This window comes from Marmota marmota, unplaced genomic scaffold, assembly GCF_001458135.2.
Source record: "Marmota marmota marmota unplaced genomic scaffold, marMar, whole genome shotgun sequence".
Taxonomy (NCBI): domain Eukaryota; kingdom Metazoa; phylum Chordata; class Mammalia; order Rodentia; family Sciuridae; genus Marmota; species Marmota marmota.
Genome location: NW_025999928.1, coordinates 2,484,143 through 2,491,915, shown reverse-complemented (window position 1 = coordinate 2,491,915; position 7,773 = coordinate 2,484,143). Strand labels below are relative to the sequence as shown.

The 7,773-nt window shown below is 38.7% G+C and overlaps 1 pseudogene; it reads right to left on the bottom strand.

Annotated features, from left to right (window-relative positions):
- Positions 1 to 3,734: 3,734 nt before the first annotated feature.
- Positions 3,735 to 3,835, bottom strand: LOC125615941 (annotated as a pseudogene).
- Between the last annotated feature and the right edge of the window lie 3,938 nt (positions 3,836 to 7,773).

Below are 7,773 nucleotides of genomic sequence, written 5' to 3'. Positions count from 1 at the left end.
GCAAGACTTCAGTAGACTCACCTGTGATTTCAGCCGCTTCACTGGGGGTCAGTTTCCATGCTTGTGGACAGCATCCCACTTATATATCTGCCTTGGGGCTTTCTTGGTAATTCCGGAACTCATTCTGTTCGTATGCAGGGCAAATTAGAACTGTGCATCCTTAATCAAAAGAGATGTTGGTGGAGAAAGGTTCAGTCTCCCATGCTTTTAGGGAAAATTTGTAGCACATTTCACATGGTTCATTGGAAGTTTCCTGGGAGGGACTACCAATTGTTTATAACAATAACTAGCCACTAGGTGGCTCCCTTATCGGATTTTCCCCCTATGTCTTCTTCCTCACCACTGCCTCCAGGAATGATATCCTAACTCCTTATTTCATTCTCTGATCAGGACACATCAAGCTGAAACTGAACTAAGATAGGAGAGGAACTAGTTAAGCAGAGACAAAACAGAAGAAAACAGATTTGCAAAGAAGAGTAAAGAGTTGTTTTTCGGGTTTTTTTTTGGTGCTGGGGATTGAACTACTCAGGGGCACTCCACCTCTGAGCCACATCCCCAGCCATATTTTGTAGTTTATTTAGAGATGGGTCTTACTTAGTTGCTTAGCGACATGCCTTTCTTGAGACTGGCTTTGAACTCTGGATACTCCTGTTTCAGCCTCCCTAGCCGCTCCCGGCTGAGAGTAGAACTCTTAACAGAGAGAAGAAATAAACTATGTCTGATTGGGAATGTAGCTCAGTGGTAGAGCATGTGCTAAGTTATGCCGGGCCTCAGGTTCTATCGCCAATACAAGAAAAATAAAATTGTGTCCATTCAGGCCTCTGAGGAGAGTGATAAAAGGTAAAAACGATAAAGAGCATTTAAGGGAAAAGTTGGAATTGCTTCTATAGTTACACATTACTAAAGTTTCTTACAATTTGCATAGTGACAAACATAATTTATCATTTAAATAAGTGCAATGTATATCATTACTATAGTTAATTAGCCTCTCCCCCAATACACTGCGAAGTTTTTGAAAGCAGGAAATGCTCCAAACTGATCTCTCTAAATTAAATTAAATTAGATTCAGCAAATGTGCACTGGGTGCATACTCTATCCAAAGCACTTTGCCAAGTGCTAGCTATGAAAACAAATTGTCCATGCTCATGAAGCCCTCAGAGTCTATTGGAGGCAACAGATACACTTAAATGGCTGGCTTAAGATTTACCAAGGGAAATGTGGGGTTATAGCTATAATTCTAGGTACCCTTAGCCACTTCGTAAAGGTAATTCATTCACTCATTCATTTATCTTTCACTGAACATACCTATTACCAGATATGTAGGAGAGATTCATTTTAATATTATTATTGTTATTATTTGGTTGCAAAATATATTAATGTGCTTTCAAAAGCCAACATTTTCTACAATGACCCACAAATTCTCCACATTTGCTGTAAGCATCTTTCCTGTCTTTCTGAGATTCTCCAAATAAAGTTCCCACTTAGTCTTTTTCAAGGCCTCCTAAATGTATTTCTTGAGAGTTATTTTACCTCTTCCTCTGGAAAATGCAAATAGTACTCATATAGATTAATAGTATGGTGGCTCTGAAAGGGACCTTCATGCTTTCTAGTGTTTTTCATAGAAATTCTTATTTGTACTGCATACCAGGAAAAATAAATAAGGTCCTTTGTGGCCAAAAGTGGCAGGCCCAGGGCTTCCAATTGCCCTGAAGGCTGAGGTGCTCAATACCTCTGCATTCTTGCCACCAGAGGTGATGCAACCTTCAACAACCTGTACTTCCCAGGCACCTACCAATAAGAATGGATGCCAGATACCAGGGTGGAGAGACAGGGGCATCAACATGACTGGTAGCTTGCCCTTAATTTTTGTCACATTAATATTTCATGGTCCACCTGCTTGAGAATACTACCTTAGAGGTTTAGTTCAGCTCTTTTGTTTTTTAGCCCTTCAGTTTTACAAAAGAGACCCAAGCAAGGCCTAGAGAGGCTATGTGGATTGCTACCCACAAGCATGTCTTGAAACTGTTTTCTTCCTACTAATTCCATTTAGAGGTGGCTCCTTTTCACCATTGTAAGGTCCTATCTTTATGATGCTCAGTCACAGCTTATTGCTCACTTGTTTATGTTGTGCCCTTTGTCTATGAAGGCCTGTAATCTATTTTCCCACTCCCATTTTTTCCCCTTTGGTAATTTCCTATTCCTACTTCAAAGCCCATGTAGTTTAATACCTCCTTTGTCAAGACTTTCCTAACTATCCTAGGCAATTAGTCACTCTCTTTTACATTTCTCTTTTACCAGTGATTTTTTTAAAAATCAGTTTTGAGACCTAAAAATTAGATCAGAAACTATGCAAGTCTTAGAAGAAAATGTAGGGTCAACACTTCAGCATATAAACACAGGCAACAACTTTCTCAGTATGACCTTTAAAGCTCAGGAAATAATGCCAGGAGTCAATATATGGAATGTCATTAAATTAAAAAGCTTCTGCACAGCAAAGGAAACAATTAATAATGTGAAGAGAGAACCTACAGAATGGGAGAAAATCTTTGCTACCTACTCTTCTATATAAGATTAGTATCTAGAATATAAAAGAACTCAAAATACTTAACACCAGGGCTGGGGTTGTGGCAATAGAGCACTCATCTAGTACTTGCAAGGCTCTGGGTTCAATCCTCAGCACCCACCACATAAAAATAAATAAACAAAATAAAAGTATTGTGTCCAACTACAACTAAAAAAAAATTTTAAAAAACCCTTAACACCAAAAAGCCAATCACCCAATTAATAAATGGGCTTATGTATTAAACAGACACTTCTCAAAAAAAGAAATACAAATGGTCAACAAATACATGAAAAAGTACCCAACTAGGGAAAACTGAGATTTCATCTCCACACTGGTCAGAATAGCAGTCACCAAGAATACAAATAATAAATGCTGGAGAAGACATACAGAAAAAGAAACACTTTACCCAGATGGTAGGATTGTAAATTAGTATAACCATTATGGAAATCAGTATGGAGGCTCCTCAAAAAACTAAGAATGGAGCCACCATATGACTCAGCTACACCACTCTTTAGTATTTATCATAAATAATTAAAGTCATCATACTATAGTAACGTATGCATAACCATGTTTACAGCAGCACAATTCATAATAGCTGAACTATGAATCCAGCCTAGGTGCCCATCAGCAGATGAATAGATATAGAAAATGTGGTATATATACACAATGAAGTTTTATTCAGTCATAAATAAAAATAAAAATATGTCATTTTCAGGAAAATATATGGAACTTGAAAACATTATAATAAGCAAAATAAGCCAAACTTAGAAGGTCAAGGGTTATATGTTTTCTCTCATATGTAGAAGCTAGAGAGGAAAATGGAAAATAAAAGAGGAGGAATCTCATAAAAATCCAAGGGAGATCAGTAGAATAGAGAAAAGGGACCAGGGGAAGGAAGAGAGAAAGGAAAGGAAAAATACTGGGGAAAGATATTGGCCAAATTATAGTGTTATATCATGTTCATGTATGAGTATGCAACAATAAATCCCACCGTTATACACAACCATTATACACTAATAAAAATGTGAGAAAATCAGCTTTGATAAGATATAGTTTACTTAAAATAAAAAGTGCCCATTTTAAACATACAGCTCAATGAGTTTTCTCTTTTCATCATACATATATACTCTGAAATAGCTTACACTCCTTGTTGGGGCAAAATGTGGCTTCTAAAATTATGGAACACTTCTAGAATTTGCATGTCATACTTACACAAGGGCCATGCTAATCTCCTCCATATCATTCCAATTTAAGTGTATATGCTGACAAAATGAGGAGCTTCTGAGTCTTGACAAATGTGTACAACTGCATATTCAACACCACAATCAATATGGAGAGTATTTTTCTCTCCTCAAAAAGTTTCCTTCTTGCTGGGTGTGGTGAGTGAACCTGTAGTCCTAGCTACTTGGGATGCTGAGGCAAGAGGATTGTTTTTGAGACCAAGAATTTAAGTCTAACCGGGGCAAAGAGAGAGTGAGATCTCATCTCTTTACAAAAAGAAGAAAGAGGCCGGGTGTGGTGGCACACATCTGCAATCCCAGAGGCTCAGAAGGCTGAGACAGGAGGATTGGGAGTTCAAAGCCAGCCTCAGCAACAGTGAGACACTAAGCAACTCAGTGAGACCCTGTCCCAAAATAAAAAATAAAAAATAGGGCTCAGTGGTTAAATGCCCCTGAGTTCAATCCCTGGTAGGAAGAAGGAGGAGAAGGAGAAGGAGAAGGAGAAGGAAAAGGAGAAGAAGCGGCGGCGGAAGAGAAAGTAAGTTAGTTTCCTTCCATCCTTTTCAGTTAATCATTCCCCACCCCTATTCTAGTCCTCAGCAATCACCAATGTATACTGTCACTGTAGATTTATGTTTTCTAGAATTTCATATAAGTGCAATCAGTCAATGCGAGACCAAGAATTTAAGGCTAACCGGGGCAAAGAGAGAGTGAGATCCCATCTCTTTACAAAAAGAAGAATGTTCACAAGAATGTGAACATTCTTGTCTCTGGCTTCTTTTGTTCAGCACAATAATTTTGAGATATGTCTATGTTGTGTGTTTCAGTATTAACTCCTTCTGTGGGTAATATTCCATGGTATGGACAGGCTTCAATTTATTTGACCATTCAATTGCTGGTGGACATTTGGGTGGTTTCCCAGTGTTTAAATCTGCTATGAATTCAATTATGCTTTACATTGACTTGTACTTGGGTGTTTTCCATATTAATTCTAATTATAGTTTTATAGGGAAGGAAGATTCTCCTTCTCACCTCTGAAAATTTGGTAAACAGATTGACAAAAGAAAAGGTATACAAATATTACCTGTGCAGGGGCATCACATGAAAGAAAAGTGAGTACCCAAGAATTCAGTGAGATCTAGCAGCTATATACCTTTTTCTTAACAGCATATGAGAGAGGGAATATTAGCAACTTGGGAGAGAGTAAATGATCTTGGAAGAAGATGAATGATTTCTTAGAAGAATAGATGACAGTTTGTGACAAAAGTTTGTCTGGATATGGTGCTGACTTCTTGTCTTCCTCTCCTGTGATGAGTTAATACTCCCTGTGTTCAACTCTAGGGCTACAACCACCCCAAACATATTGTCTACAAATCCCAAAGAAATAACTTGGAAAAATCAACCGAGAGATTTGGACATTTTGTTACTCATGTGCTCCTTGGCAACAGCAGGCCAGGATGCAATGGAGGGCCACACCACATTTACAAGCCCTGAATATATAGGATAGGTTGCATGCCCACTGTGCAGGTGAATTTCTTCAGATGTTTTATGAGTACATTCTTTTACTTTACAACCAAGGTCACTCTGCTTTGATTATCACCTAAATATTGGAGATGATGAAAGGCGCTATGTATTAGTCAGGGTTCTCTAGAGGAACAGAATCAACAGGAAGCATAATAATAAAAAGGGGATTTATTAGGTTGACTTATGCAACCAGAAACTGGATAGTCCACAATGGCTGTTTGCAGGCTGGAGAACTAGAAGAACCAGTAGCTGCACAGTCCAAGAGGCTGAAGCCCCAGAACAAGAAGGATCACCAGTGCTACTCTAGTCAGAGATGGAAGACTTGTGAAGAATCATTGTCAGAGTCCACTTTGGAAGAGTGAAAAAGCAAGAGTCTGATATTATCAGATAATTAGAGCAGCAATCAAGAACCCAGTTGGGAAGAATGGAGCTTGCATCTGCTGCTGCTTCCTTGTTCTTCCAAGCCATCATCCTATTGGAGGGTGCTGCCCATGCTTAGGCAGCGTCTCCATTTCAGTTGGCTATCCTGCAGGCCAATCATTTCTAGATGCACCTCACTAACACACCCATAAGCCTCTTAATCATTGGCTTCTCTTAAACCATTCAAATTGACAATTCAAATTAACCATTACAGGCCAGTTTCCCTTCCCCATTTCCTTCATTATCACATTTTAAAAGTCCTTCTTATCTCACTGCCTGGAATAATAAGATTTCCTAGGCACTAGCTAGTGTTTACCCCAACACCCTAGCTAAAAGAAACTTGGAGAAGTATATTGGTGATAATGATGGAGTTTCTTTTGGAGGATTTGTCTTTGGCAGAAAGGAGAGCTCAGAGAAAGAGAAAGCCTCTCTTTACATCCCTGTCCCCCAAGTGCCCCTTTGAACTGAGGTTTAAAGTGATCAAAATATCAAAGTGCTGTATTTTAGGGTGGCATTGCCTGAACTATATGTAATTTGAAGTTTATATAGTAGGCATGCAACCTATCCTATATATTTCCCCTGCTTGTAGGCTAAAATGCTTAATAAATAAAAACTATTATTGTTGTTCTTTTTGTGAAGTGGTTTTAAATTACTTAGCTTCTTTGAGCCTGAGTTTATTCATATGACAATGAGAAATTTCCAGGGTCTGGCTCACAATGCTGACATACACTGTGAAGGTTACCCAGCAATCACTTTGGGAGCTGGTGGGGGATGCTTTCCCTGTGGTCTCCAAATGCTCTCCAGTGGAAGGTTAAACCATGGAGAGTATACCTGAGATGGGTTCTGAGCGATGTGCTAAGCCAACTCAGGGAGAGGGATGCTAATGAGAGATGCAAAAGGCAGTCTAAACTTTGTGAAATACAGATGTACACTAGAGGGAGTGTGAAACCTGGGAGGGATGGGTGTACGGGGTTAGTGGAAAGTTACACAGAGAAACAGAACATGGAGTAGAGTGTTCCTTTGCATTTTAAGGAACATATCCAGGATGGGATTAGAAGCTATAGCAAGTGAATTATGACTCTCAAAATAACTAGTGAGAAGGATACCTTGCCAGGCTCAAGGTTGCACATGCCTCTTCCTGCAGTCCTTTTCTAATTGAATTGGATACTTCTTGGCAATAAGGGAGTCTTCCAAAGAGTTGACTGGAAGGATCAATTTTGCATATTTTATGGTTTGGCTTTCCAGTTGTTTCAGGCTGCCATCCTGGGTTCAAATTCCTCTTCCCATTAGCTATTGTCTCCTTTCATCATCCTGTAATTATTAGTGACTGCCAATTCCATCACACACTGTCGACCTTTCAGAAGAACTTTGTTGACTCATGATCACTACTAGTTCATAGAGAAAAGGGCTCTTTTAAATCTCAGTTGCAAAGCCAACAGAATCTAAAGCACTTTAGTTAGAAAATAAAACATTGTTTTGTTTTCAGGAATCAAAACCAGCAATGGGAAAAAAGAAAAGTCACAGAGTTAAAGTCTGTCTTCTGCTTTCTCATGTCTCATCCCTGTGAGTATCGATTCACTTACAAATCTCACTATGCCTGACTCTGCACACAGAGCATTCCTCTAAGTTCTGAACCATTACTTCTTGACCATGGCTCTTCAGTGGCCTATTTCCCTTTCACTGAATTCATAAATATTTAAAAATTATGTTTCTGACTGCTAAGGTATACCTCGCATATGCTTAAATAATTCATAGTTGTAAATTCCTTTGGGGCATTGTAATTTACCTCAAACAAGGGACTTCTATGCTGAGAATCTCAGGCAACTTGATGTAGCTACAATAGAGCTACTTTGGGGTAGGCAATTATTATTATTTTTTTTAATTTTTTATTGTTGGTTGTTCAAAACATTACAAATTTCTTGACATATCATATTCCACACTTTGATTCAAGTGGGTTATGAACTCCCACCTTCACCCCATACACAGATTGCAGAATCACATCAGTTACACATCCATTGATTTACATATTGCCATACTAGTGTCTGT